This window comes from Mauremys reevesii, linkage group 5 (genome assembly GCF_016161935.1).
Source record: "Mauremys reevesii isolate NIE-2019 linkage group 5, ASM1616193v1, whole genome shotgun sequence".
NCBI lineage: Eukaryota > Metazoa > Chordata > Testudines > Geoemydidae > Mauremys > Mauremys reevesii.
The window spans coordinates 98,906,693-98,920,162 of NC_052627.1; the positions used below are offsets into that span (position 1 = coordinate 98,906,693).

The 13,470-nt window shown below is 42.1% G+C and overlaps 1 long non-coding RNA gene across 2 annotated transcripts in view; it reads right to left on the reverse strand.

Moving 5' to 3' along the window:
• Positions 1-9,828: 9,828 nt before the first annotated feature.
• Positions 9,829-13,470, reverse strand: part of LOC120407134 — a 107,320-nt gene continuing 103,678 nt past the window's right edge. The window contains exons 2-3 of one of the 2 annotated variants that reach the window (XR_005599810.1): positions 12,162-12,691; positions 9,829-11,614 (exon numbers count right to left, since the gene is read on the reverse strand). This is a non-coding gene — a long non-coding RNA (uncharacterized LOC120407134). Of the gene's footprint in view, positions 12,692-13,470 lie in introns of both variants that reach the window. The other variant, XR_005599809.1, reaches the window with a different exon arrangement.

The following is a 13,470-nucleotide window of genomic DNA, read 5'->3' on the forward strand; positions in this document are numbered from 1 at the left end:
CTTCAACTCCCTTATTAGCTTCCTTTTTTTTCTCTTAGCTACTTGTAGTGAGGCCAAGTGGCCTCCCTCTGGACTTGAGAGTGAGGGACCACTACCGTGGTGGGCAGAGTCAGCTTTCCCCTGCCCTCCTGCACCAGAAGTACCTGGGCCAGACAGGAAGTATAAAGAGAGGGCCCTACAGTTCATTTGACTGGGAGCCATTGGAGACAACTTTCTCCAGTCTCCTGACTGCTGCAGATGGAGGCCACCAGAGGAGATGCTATCTGCAGTATACCGTGAGGAGACAGAGGACCCTTGGAGTACAGAACCCCCTCTCCAGACTGTGGCAGGAAGTACCACAAAGAAACCAGACTTTAGGCTGGTTTTGTTGCTGGAGCAGCAGTCAGCGTGCTGTAGCTAGAATCCCCACTGACCCAGTGATGGAACACTCTGCCACTGCTAGGGTCCTGGGCTGGGAGCCAGTGGAGCCAGATGGGTCCATCTCCACCTACATCCGCTGTTGCCAACCCCACCCCTGGGATGGCGGCCGTTGCACCCCTTGGCTAGAAGGCCTATGCTTGGCTTTCAGAGTCCCCCCCCGCCCCATCAGGAGACAGTGAACTTAAACTCCTGCCTTAACCAGAAGGCTTAGGCTAAAGCCTGCCCCTCACTCTGCCCTGCCTAAAGATCCAGAGCCATAGACTCTGTGTGTGCTGGCTGCCTTAGCTAGGAGGCTTAGGTTAAAGCCTGCTCCCTGCTCTGCCTTGCTCAAAGGGCCAGAGCCCTAGACTGTTAATTACTGCCAGCCCCAGCCAGGAGGCTGTGGGCTAAAAGCCTGAGGGGGCTAGAGCATCAGACCATTACTGCTTGTTTGCCTCTGCTAGGTGTCTACAGAACTATAGACTTGTTACTGCTAGGCCCCACCAGTGAGACCCAAGCCCAAGCGCTGTTTCCTGACATAGAAAGGTAGAGTGGCCTCCTTCCCCATTTGAGAGCAAGGGACCACTACACTACCCAAGCTGCCCTCCTTTTTCCCCTCTATGTCTGTCTCTCTTCTCCAAATAGAAAATTAACACACATTATCCTCTCTGAAGAGACCTTGTGCAGGACATACTGAAAAGCTAAATTAGTTTTCAATCTGTGTTATCGCTCCATCTGCCAAGAAAGATATGGCAAAGAAATAAATGAGTGAGACAGTGAACCAGATTCTCAGTTAGTGTGAACTAAAAAGCTCCACCAATTAATACCGGCTGAGACTCTGACCCAATACACAGAACACAAGGCTGCCCCTTCACACTATATAAGAAACGTACCACACTTTGAGAGGAAAGAAGAGTCTGTTGACACCTTCAGGTCCAGTTAGTACACCTGTTAACTGTGTGTGGATTAGATCACTTAAATGTGTACAGATTAATACAAGACAAAACCAGCCACTAGCTCAGTCTTTTATGCCCAAGAGGGCATACCCAGAGTTAAATGTTAATTCATAAAAGGAACAACTTGCTTGTTCATATGCCAGGCTGATGCAGTTAATGTTGTCATAACCACAAGCAGAATGCAATCTCCTCAGTGGAAGAGACCAGATCTGGACAACAGTACTAGCAAAACACCAGAGCTCTTTGGGAGAGCAGACACATGGATAACCAGAGAATCTAACATTCCCCTCCAACCCAGGAGTTGAATGTGTAACCCCTTCAGAGATTGCCAGCTCCTGGAAATTGGACTGCCTCTAGAGGTCCTAACCTATGGTCTATGAGCCTGAGAAGGAGCCAAAATTTACCAATGCACATTGCCGAAGAGCCACAGTAATACATCAGCAGCCCCCCCATCAGCTCCCAGAGCCTCCCGCTCACCGGCAGCCCCGCCGATCAGTGCCTCCCCCGCATCTTCCGATCAGCTGTTTTGTGGTGTGCAGGAGGCTCTGTGGGGAGGAGAAAGGGCATGGCAGGCTCAGGAGAGGGGGTGGGAAGGGGTGGAGTCGGGGCAGGGCCTATGGCAGAGCCAGGGTTGAGTAGTGAGCACCCGCTGGTACATTGGAAAGATGGAGCCTATAGCTCCAGTCCCAGAGTCTGTGCCTCTACAAGGAGCTGCATATTAACTTCTGAGGAGCTGCATGTGGCTCTGGAGCCTCAGGTTGGCCACGCCTGGTCTACAACAACAAGGCTCCACTCCAGAGCCTTGGGACACCATTTATCAGCCTGCTTAGAGTCTGTTGAGGGGACAAAATACACTGGATATTCCTGCAAATGCCAACAGAGACTTCTGATGAGGTGATGTTTACAGTTTGATGGGCCAACGAGGAGCAAGGACTGCTCAATCCCTCACTGGCAAAGGGACCAGTTTTAGTTTCAATTTTGATTGTTTGAGTAGAGAGCTGAGAGAGAAACAGAACCAATTAGAGGATATGGTCTCTCCCAGGGGAATCGTTGCATTGCTGAGGGATGCAGTGAATGCTCAGAGAGCTCCAGCAGCCCAATGGAGAACACTGGGCAGGGAGGCAGACAATCAATTTGCTGTCAGCTACTTAGAGCCAGCTGAGAACTCCCATCACTCTGGACCATGGAGCCAAGAGAGGACCCAACCCACTTGAGGGTAAAAACATTGTAAGAGGGTCTCTTTTGTTCCCTTTGAGTTGGACAACACCCGTGGGACCACTGGTACACCCATCTTTGGACTCATTCTAGGCAGTCCATCTGCCTAGGAGGTGCCAGAGTGGAAGCTGGAGCTTGCGGTACAGTTGTGAATGGTGGGAAGTGGGGAATTTGTTGTATTATGCTAATGTTTTAGCATTTATTAGTTATCTGTACCCTTTCCTTCTCTAGAGTCTCTCTTTCTGGTCCCAAATAAAGTCTCCTTTGCTATATTGTTATTTTTGGTAATAGAATTTTATTTATTAAGGGTTGTATTTTGTTTCTTGTATACTGAGTCAAAATCCTTGTTAACAGTAGTAGTAACAGGGATAGCCCACCTTGTGTCCCAGGCACAGGGAGGAGTCACCTTGGGTGGAAGCATCAGGTATCACAACAAAGAACCCAAGACCCAGCTCATGCTAGAGGTGGGGAGAAGTCACTCCAACTAACAAGCATCAGGGAGGAAGCTTGAGTTCCAGCTCAGGGGAGGGGCTACAAGCACAATATAAAATTCTCCTTTTGACATTAGTTTGCTCCTAAGGGCTCAAAGAAAGGGAGCTCACAGGCCCTTTTAAAACAAAACCTACCAATGCTGTAACACCTGTCTATTTTCAGAGCAAAACAGACAGGAGACATTAGAATGTAAACCCAAATAATGAGCTTGTCCTTGAGCTGCAGAAAGAACCCTCTTTTTAATTCAATCAACAGAAATAATAAAGCAGACTGAAAAGACCATTTTCCAGCACAGATTTCTCTGAAAAGCAGGAACTGGAGATTTGCTGTATTGGTGACACTTCAGTGTGGAGTCTTTGTGGATGCTACCAAAGTAATGTAGTGGAAACACAGTACACAGTGAATTATCTGAAAGTCTCACATCTGTTCATGTTCCAAGCAGGCATGGGTAAAGGGATGGTGCATAGAAATGCTGATCAAGACAGAGTGAGTGTTGGAACCTGGGCTCAATAGGTTTGGGAAATGATCAGAAAAATCAGATCTTACTAGTAATCAGTGTCATAGCTCAGGGCAACTGCATCTGTAGTCTACCTCTGTGGTCCACCAAGGGCACCCACATAAGAACATAAGAACTGCTGTACTGGGTCAGACCAAAGGTCCATCTAGCCCGGTATCCTGTCTACCGACAGTGGCCAATGCCAGGTGCCCAAGAGGGAGTGAATCTAACAGTTAATGATCAAGTGATCTCTCTCCTGCCATCCATCTCCACCCTCTGACAAACAGAGACTAGGGACACCATTCCTTACCCACCCTGGCTAATAGCCATGAATGCACTTAACCTCCATGAATTTATCCAGTTCTCTTTTAAATGCTGTTATAGTCCTAGCTTTCACAACAAAATCTGGCAAGGAGTTCCACAAGTTGACTGTGCGCTATGTGAAGAAGAACTTCCTTTTATTTGTTTTAAACCTGCTGCCCATTACTTTCATTTGGTGGCCCCTAGTTCTTGTATTATGGGAATAAGTAAATAACTTTTCCTTATCTACTTTCTCCACATCACTCATGATTTTATATACCTCTATCATATCCTCTCCTAGTCTCCTCTTTTCCACGCTGAAAAGTCCTAGCCTCTTTAATCTCTCTTCATATGGGACCCATTCCAAACCCCTAATCATTTTAGTTGCCTTTCTCTGAACCTTTTCTAGTGCCAGTATATCTTTTTGGTGATGAGGAGACCACATCTGTACGCAGTATTCAAGATGTGGGCGTACCATCAATTTATATAAGGGCAATAATATATTCTCCATCCCCTTTTTAATGATTCCTAACATCCTGTTTGCTTTTCACTTTTCAGCTTCCTGCTCCTCAGCCATCATCTCTCTTGGGTGGAGACCCATCTCTCTTTCCCTCCTGTCCAGGGTATTTCCAGGCTGCACAGTTTCCTGCTTACACTGCATTAGTCCTGGACAGGCCTGTGTTTGCACTTTGCTTACTCTTTGAAGACTATAAATAGTGTAATTACCACAGTTATAAGATCTCTCTTTTCTCTTTCTAACCATGTACCATGTACCATGTACATTTATTCTTAAACTCCAGCAAGAGCTCAAACCAGAGACCAGGCCTTCAAGCCCCACCAAGAGGTTTTTCTATGGTCACAAGTTCATAACAGCTGTTATTTCAGAACAAATACACCCTGAATCCGAGTGTCACTTTTTTAGCCAGTTTGGGCCTCTGGTCTCAGCCTCGTGTAACTTGCCTTTCCAATTTCCCAGGTATTTCCTTGAAGTCAGAGTTTGTTTAGTACATTTTTTTTTCCTGAGAGTCCTTTGGCATTCATAACACTTCTCAATGTTTTCATTAGTCAGTCTCTTCCTCAGAGACTTTACATATAATCCCACAATAATACATAAACATTTGCATTTTTAGTACAATGAACTCTTAAAATACTTAAATTTAATTCACTAAGGTTTGTCCACAGTATGCAGGGAATTGCTGAATCTGTCATAATCAGGTCTGAGTGAGAGGAGGAGATTTTCTACCCACAAATCCAAAGAGATTACATGACAAACCTATGTGGAGCAATGCAGCTGAGCAGCCACTCAGCATTGTTACAGGAAATCAGGGTCCCCGGAAAAGGGTTGTTTTGTGTGCAGGATCAAAGAACCTAACCCTTATAGACTGACATTGCGTCTGACTCTACCAATAGTACAAAGCACTGACAAAGGTGGAGATCATCCAGCTGCCACAGCCAACAGGTACTGTTCTTCTGAGAAATAGCAATGCTCTCAGTAATGCAGGCTTAGGTACCCTTTTGCATACAATTATATGTAAAAACTATGGGTGAGTAGCCCCACTTTCAGAGTGACGGTACTGGATCCTTTCAGACTGGCTCAGCTCATATTTAGCTGGAATTAAAATTGCTTTTTACATCTGTGCCTTCTAGTGTTAAAAAAATGGAATGAAAGACAACTTTTTTTCATTTTGTCTAATCATAAATTTTCAATGTTTCTTTAAAAGGCCAATTAATGTACATTTTAACTTTAATATCAATGTAAGTGGGGAAAAGCTAAGTGAACTGGGATTAGTTACAGTAGGCAGAACTCCGATGTGACTGACCTTTTTGTAGTTTAGATTTAATTATTTTTTGTGGTTTCATTTCTGCATATTTATTAATTAACTCTGATTCAGCTTCTGCAAATGCTAATTTTACAAGAACATTTTTATAATCAAAATGAGAACTTGGAATCAAAACTGTGGCTGGAGTTTCTTATAATACTTCAGATTTTTTGCAGCCAGTTCTGGAAGCTGTATATCTGAAGTATGAAAGCTCAAGAGCAAACCTAAATAAGAGGACCCCGTAACCTAGCCAGCCAAACTGTCAGCAAAGTGGCAGCAGTGCAGAATCTCTTAGCCATGAATAGCTGCCCTTGAAAACAGTTCTGAAATATTGGAAGAATGTGTATGAGCATCCTTGGGAATTACTGTAATGGAGGATAGAACAAAGTAAACAGTGTTGGAAAAAATAAGGTTATATTCTCTACCCTCTAAAAGGCCCATTGGGGTAAATGTGAAGATCTTTTTTAAAACAAGCAGCCCGCAGAAAAATAGAGGGAAGCAGTTTCTCTGCTTCAAAAGGTTTTCTAATGTTTTTCCCAAGTTAACACTTAAAAGTGCTTTTTCTGGAACTTGAGGAGAATTTTAAAAATTTGAAAGATTCAGTGGCTGTCCCCAGGTTCAAGTGCTTGAAATTTAACCTAGAAGGTTCTGTAGCTCTCTTCTCTCACTGTACAAGAAGTGAAAGCCAGTAACCCAATAGGGCCAAACACTGCTCATCTTAGTTACACTAACAATTCCACTAGACGGCCATCAGGAAAGCTAAAACTCATAAAATGACACATTTGTACTTTAAGATTAGATCATATTTCTAATATGTACATCACAGACCAATTAAAAATAGAACTGCTATGCTAAGATCAATTTGTCAAGTATCAGCTCTCACTGATCTTGCAAGGAAAAGATCAGACCTCACAGATTGTTACAGTTCTATGTACCAGGAACTAAAGAGATGAAAATATCCTAAACGTGACAGATGTCACTGCTCTACAGCCAAAATGCTTCTGAAATAAATGTAGTCAAACTTTACTAATTCTGGGTCACTGAGAATGAAAATGATGCTTAAAATTGTTGATTGGCTCTAGTTTCAAGATATGCTATTGGGTCAGTATATACGACCCTGGACTTGGGAATAGCGGAGGATAAGTGAGTTATAAAGGGAAGGGATCTCAATTTAAACCAGAAATGACTAAAATACATCTTTGACTGGATCTATGAATAAATCTATGACTGGGTTTGGACAGTACTTGCTTTTTAGGCAAAACAATGAATGATGCAATCTGAAGCTGGTATTGCGTCATACATGATATGAATTGCATCATGTTATTCCTAGAAGTCATGGATGATGCAATCATAACGAAGCTTACATCACTCTGCTGAACAAATTGCCCTATATCAGCTCTAGAAATCATACAGTGTCGTGCTCTCTTATTTGTCAGTGTTTGATTTTGCAAAGGGACACATTTCTGTTTAGCCAAAGTGAGCAAAGATGCCTCGTACTTGTGTGAACAGTGCAGATAACTTCTGCTATGTTTGTGGTGAAGTGACTTTTGCATCACAAAAGTGCAGTATAACCACTATGGTTAAGAAAGCCTATCACCTTTATTTTGGCTGCAAAATTGGAGATCAGGAGAAGAGGTGGGCCCCGCACATATGCTGCAACACTTGTGCAACAAATCTTCACCAGTGGTTGAACAGGAAAAGGAAATCTATGCCTTTTGCAGTGCCAATGATTTGGAGAGAGCCAACAGATCATACCAGCAATTGTTACTTCTGCATGGTGCCTCCAGTTGGGAAAGGTGTGTCAAAGAAGAAAAAGTGGACTGTGCATTATCCAAACATTCCATCAGCTATACGCCCAGTACCCCACGAAGAAGGACTGCCGGTTCCTGATGCACCAGAATCATTCTCACTTGAGTCAGACGAGGAAGAGGAAGAGAATGAAACTTCTGGTCCTGAACCATCAATGTCACAGGACCCACATTTTCTCCCATCCTCCTCCTCTGAACCACACCTCATAACACAAGGTGAACTGAATGACCTTGTCAGGGATTTGGAACTACCCAAGAGTAAGGCAGAGCTGTTGGGCTCCAGACTACAGCAGTGGAATCTCCTGGCAGGTGATGTTAGGGTTTCCATGTTCCATGACCCTCAAAAGGATCTTGTCCCATTCTTCTTCATGGAAGGTGATCTTGTAGCCTGCAGCAACATCGATGGTGTGATGGCAGCCCTCAACATCGTTCATGATCCAGATGAGTGGAGACTGTTCATTGATTCATCGAAGACGAGTCTTAAAGCTGTTTTACTGCATAATGGCAATGTTTTGCCATCAATTCCAGTTGGTCATGCAGTCCATATGAAGGAAACCTATGACAACATGAAACAACTTTTGAGGTGCATAAACGATGACCAACATCAGTGGCAGCTTTGTGGTGATTTGAAGGTTGTTGCTCTCTTGCTTGGTCTGCAGACTGGATACACAAAGTACTGCTGTTTTCTCTGCGAATGGGATAGTCGTGCAAGAGATTCCCACTACATCAAGAAAGATTGGCCACTCCGACAGTCATTGGAGCCTGGGAGGAAAAGTGTTCAGCATCCACCACTTGTTGAATCAAGGAAGATTTTGTTACCACCCTTACACATCAAGCTGGGTCTGATGAAGAACTTTGTCAAGGCCATTGACAAAACACAAGCAGCTTTCAAGTACCTCCGTGGAAAATTTCCAAGGTTAAGTGAAGCTAAGATAAAGGAAGGTGTCTTTGTTGGTCCTCAGATTCGTGAACTTCTTCGAGAGGATGCATTTGACCATGCACTGCGTGGCAAGGAAAAGACGGCATGGAAAGCCTTCTAGTTAGTGGCAATAATTTTTCTCGGAAACAACAAGGCAGACAACTACAGGTTGTTGGTGGAAAACCTCCTCAAGGCATACAAAAGCCTTGGTTGCAACATGTCACTAAAGATACATTCTTTGCACTCTCATCTAGATTTTTTTCCACCAAACTGCGGAGCAGTGAGCGACGAGCACGGCGAGCGATTTCACCAGGACATTGCAACAATGGAGAAACGCTATCAGGGCAAACGGAGCCCATCAATTCTTGCAGACTATTGCTGGACAGTGACAAGAGATGCTCCATTTAATGAATACAAGAGACAAGCCAAGAAGCGCCGAGTAGTCAGTGAATAGGACTAAACTATGTACATAATAGTTTTTTGCCTTTTGTTTCATAATAAATTTTAGTTATATAACCCTTTTTGCTGATTTTTAAAGTGTTACATAAACAGGACAGGTGAAATATTATCATGTAAAGCAACCATAAACACATGAAACGACCTAGGTTTACAATTTATGATTAAAGCTCTACTATCTACACAATATACATAGACATAAAATGTAAAAACTTAAATATCTTAGAAACAGTAGCCAATCAGTTGTTTTAATTGTCATATTTGAATTCAGCACATCAAAATACATAATAAATAGCACATTTTATCTCTGAAGCAGACGACTTCTCAAAAATTGTAGACCAGTATAATATATTAGGATTATTTATAACTATGAGCTCAGTGCCCTAAAATGTGCTAAATACCTCATGAAAGCAGGTAATAATCAATATAGGATAACATTTCAAGGTTACTTTGAGAAAGTGTTTACTTCAATGTTGAAAGTTCCCAGATTACTTTACTAGAGTGAGAGATTGTGTTTTAGCCATTACCACTTTGTAAGGTCTGTTATGTTGGTGTGTCACACCAGAATCAGTGCAGGAAGGGAATTCGGCCCAAAGAAGCATGATTATCTCCTTGCTCTCCTCTCGTAGGAGGGTAGTAATTTGCTGCATTATTCCATATCAGTAGTAAATTACTGGTGCTCCCATGCTGGGTTATCCATACTGGGTGATGTATTGCTGGGAGGATGGAACCTTCCTCACCTCAAACTCATCTGTTGAAAGTTTCTGGTAAATAATCAGCACTTTGCTTATCTTTGTGGACTGGACTTAAAATCCAGGGAGGCGATGCAGGAGTATGAAGTGATGTGTGTCTTACTCCTCCTTATGTTTCTATGCAGGTGTGTAGTGCAAAGGACAATTGAGTGCTGAGACAGAGCCTAGATAAATAGATAGAACTAGGAAGACAAATGCAACTGGCAGATAGTAAATGAGATGAAAATATAGTTTTATTATTAAATCAGTGCATACAAGATCCTGCCATGTGTACAAATTAACTAGACAAGTACCCAAGTATCAAAAAGAAATATACCGAAAGGTCAAATTTAGCCATTCAAGTAACATAAAATGTGCCAACCTTTTTCAGAGAACCCATTTCATAAGTTTCACATTGTCACATATTTTAGTTTCTATCATTCAGAATCATTTGCACTGAGGGCTCTATTTACTGTAAATCTACTAACGCAGGCTAATCTACATTTAGGTTTGGCAGCACCAGTTTCAATGAAAGTATGGTTTAGATACTGCTTAGTATAAGTAAGGGACCCAGACTCTGTCATTAAATAATTTAAAAAGATGATGCTATAATTTTGCTTTCTTCTTGCCAATTTGCTGTAGTACTTCAAAGAGCCTGAGCCATTCCTATTAAAGTCAATAATTTTAGCAGTGGTTTCAAAGGAGGCAGGGGTAGGCACTAACATTCCCATTCTGCAATTCATTGAGTGTCTCTAGTGATTTGCTTGATGTCCTCAACTCTGGTTGACGTGAAGAGGAGTAACCGGTTCACAGCATCTCACAGGATTGGGTGCCAAAATTGCAGAGAAAAACGTGTGACAGCATGCCAACAAATTTCTAGGAACCAAGGTATCAGGGAGTATGCACTGTGGCCTTCCCTTTCCCTGCTGCTTTTGGGTGGCTCGTGTCACTAGCCAAGTGCAATCCTTGACCTGAGCAGAACCTGTGTAAGGACACAAGGCAGAAAGATTCTTTGGATTCTCCCCATCACCAGCGCACCCACATTGATGTTTGCCACAATTTTGCTTGGAGATACTGGGGCAGAAACTCATCTGGTGTCAATTAGCTTAGGCCCATTGCCAAAACACCATGACTGAGGATTTGGCCCTGTATGTCACAATTCAGCTGAAACTACTACAGATCTGCAATCATGTCTTACAACAAACAGACATGGTAGGATAAACAGTTCTATTCATTAAGATACAGGAATTAATTGCCGTAGCACTGGAAAAAAAGAAAGACAACCCTGGAGATTGAGCCTCCATGTTTAACGGGACCAGCTGAAAATACAGATATCTACATTAGCTGCAAAATACAGTAGCTAAGAAAAGGTTAAACTGAAGCATATACAATTTTTATGACAATAATATCTGAGATATTTTCAGTTCAGCACAGAAGATTGGATATAGGAAAATACAATGACCATTTAAGGAGAAAAAAAATCAGAATAGGTGTCAAAAACCACTTTTTTCATGAAGAGAGTGATAAATGGGTGAAACAGGCTGTCAGGCAAACTTGCTGAGGCAAAAACACAGGCGTTCTATGAGAAAAATGAGATGCCAAACACAGGGAAGTAGAGTACTAAGAATGGATGAACTTGGATGGGCTGAATGGCCTCTCTCACTGCCCAATGAGTTCTGTGTTCTCTTCTTAGTTGTCTTTCCAGCAATCATTTAATTGAAAAATTTAGTCTGGTTCATAGCTTTATCACAGCATATTTAGAGCTTCTTAATTCTGGTCCTGAATTCCCATTCCAATGATGTGTCTCTTTTTCACAGTTGGATATTAGTGTAACATTCAGCACCGTTGATCTTGGCATCAGTAATATTTTAAAAGTATTTCAGCGGGATTGGCTGTCACATTTGTACAGATGTCAGAATGATCTGCATTAACCTTAACTCTCATTTAAGTGCTGCTGTTTGCGTCCTATCATGTCTGCTTCAAGTAAGAGTTGGATACAGAACTGTCAGGGCATTAGCTGACCTACAACATGGAAAAAGCATCTGATATAAATTTGTCATAATCTTTTATAAAGCTCTCCTCTTTTTGGACAATTGTCTTTTTTTTCCCAAACACAAATCATTTACAAACTTAATCAGTTTTGATTCTGAGGTGTTTTTTCACCAAAGTTGTTATAATTTAATGTCACTGAGTGATAGTATTTAGTTAACATTACAGATGCAATATCTTGTCATACTGGGTATCTGTAAAACTCAGTACTCACCAGTGCTACCATTATTAACCTTTACTTTATAACAATTATGCATTAGAATGATGTTTTGAATTCAGAATATTTTTATCTTTCAAAGAGCAGGTATTTTGGGGGACCGGGGGAGGATTTTGTAGCAATATTAGGTATAAATATTGATTCTAAATTTCTCCACAGATAATCCTGAGAGGAAAAAGTTCACAATACATTAATGCCTGAGCAATGGGAAGTGTGTTTGTTTATTTGTTTGGGGTTTTTTTTTTGGGGGGGGGTGATTATGCACCTGGTCTAGTGTCACAACCAGAATGAGGGCAGTCATACCTAGTAGCTGGAGCAGGAATCAGGCCACATCAGGTATTTTGAGGTCACAGTCCCAAGATGAGCCACAGAGTGAATTGAAAGTTAGGCTCCAATAGGCAGGCAGGGTCAGGTTATCGGGAGGACATAATCTGAGACAGGTCAGAGGGTGAATTGAGAGTCAGGCATCAGGAGACAGGGAGGGTCAGGTTAGCAGGAGATCAGGCTTGTACACAAGGTTACAGACAGCAATCAAATAGTGAAGTTGAGGACAAACTAGGGTCAGAAGCCAGAGTCTAGGGTGTATTGCAAGCAGGGTCTAGAGTAGAGATGGGCAGGGAGTCTGTGTTGTTGCTCAGACAGCTTCTTTTCGTGGCTTCCTGTTTAAGTACTGGTATCGGCCAATCAGGGGCCACCTGTCAGGTCCTGTTGGATAGTATTTCCTGCTGAATCCAGCCTCACAGGGTCCTTCTGTGGGAGCCCAGCCGATGCCTCCTGTGGTGATGTGGATGAGTCAGCAATCCAGAATCCCCATAGTTCCAGCCCTGCAAGTTCTAACAAATTGAATATTTCATGTTCAGTACCATCGTGAAGAACCACTCAAAGCCCTTTTATTTCTACATCTCTCAATATTGTTGCATAACATTTTTTAAAAGAAAACAAATAAAAGTGAGTATGTTGGCCTTGTTAAACAGTACAAGCTACAGAATTTCATGTGTTAGTTTTTAAAACCATTGTCAGTCTTTTATAGAAATTGTAGCAAGAGGTCCTTGGGTTGATTAATAGTCTGTATTGATTGCTTTGTTTGCAGCTTATTAGTCTGCATGCATTAGTCACATTTGTCATTCATATTTTAAATAAACTGAAATTCTAAATTCAATACATACACTTGTTATGAAAGAAAGAAAAGAAAGACAACAGTCTGGCTTCAATCGCATACAGACACCAGCAAAATTGAAGAGAAACTCAGAGAGTGGTTGCCTATTGGAATATCTGATCAACTATAATGTGATGAATACCTCTAAAAGATAAATTACTGTTGCACAGAAATAGCCATAATCAGGTCTCATGTTATATTGTTTGTAAAATTGTAGCAACAGCACAGGCAGAATGTTGGGTTGGGGCATTACCTCAAAAAGAGCACATGAATTCTTTTGTCTCAGAGAAACAGATTCAAAATGGCTTCCAATGACCCAGATGGCTTCATGAATGACAACTGATGCACAATCACAGTTAGGGAACAAAGACCAGTAGCATGTAACTAAACTACATGATCAGTTCTAACTAACCTTATTCAAAAACCCAGGTGAAAATACATCACAAAATGCTGCAG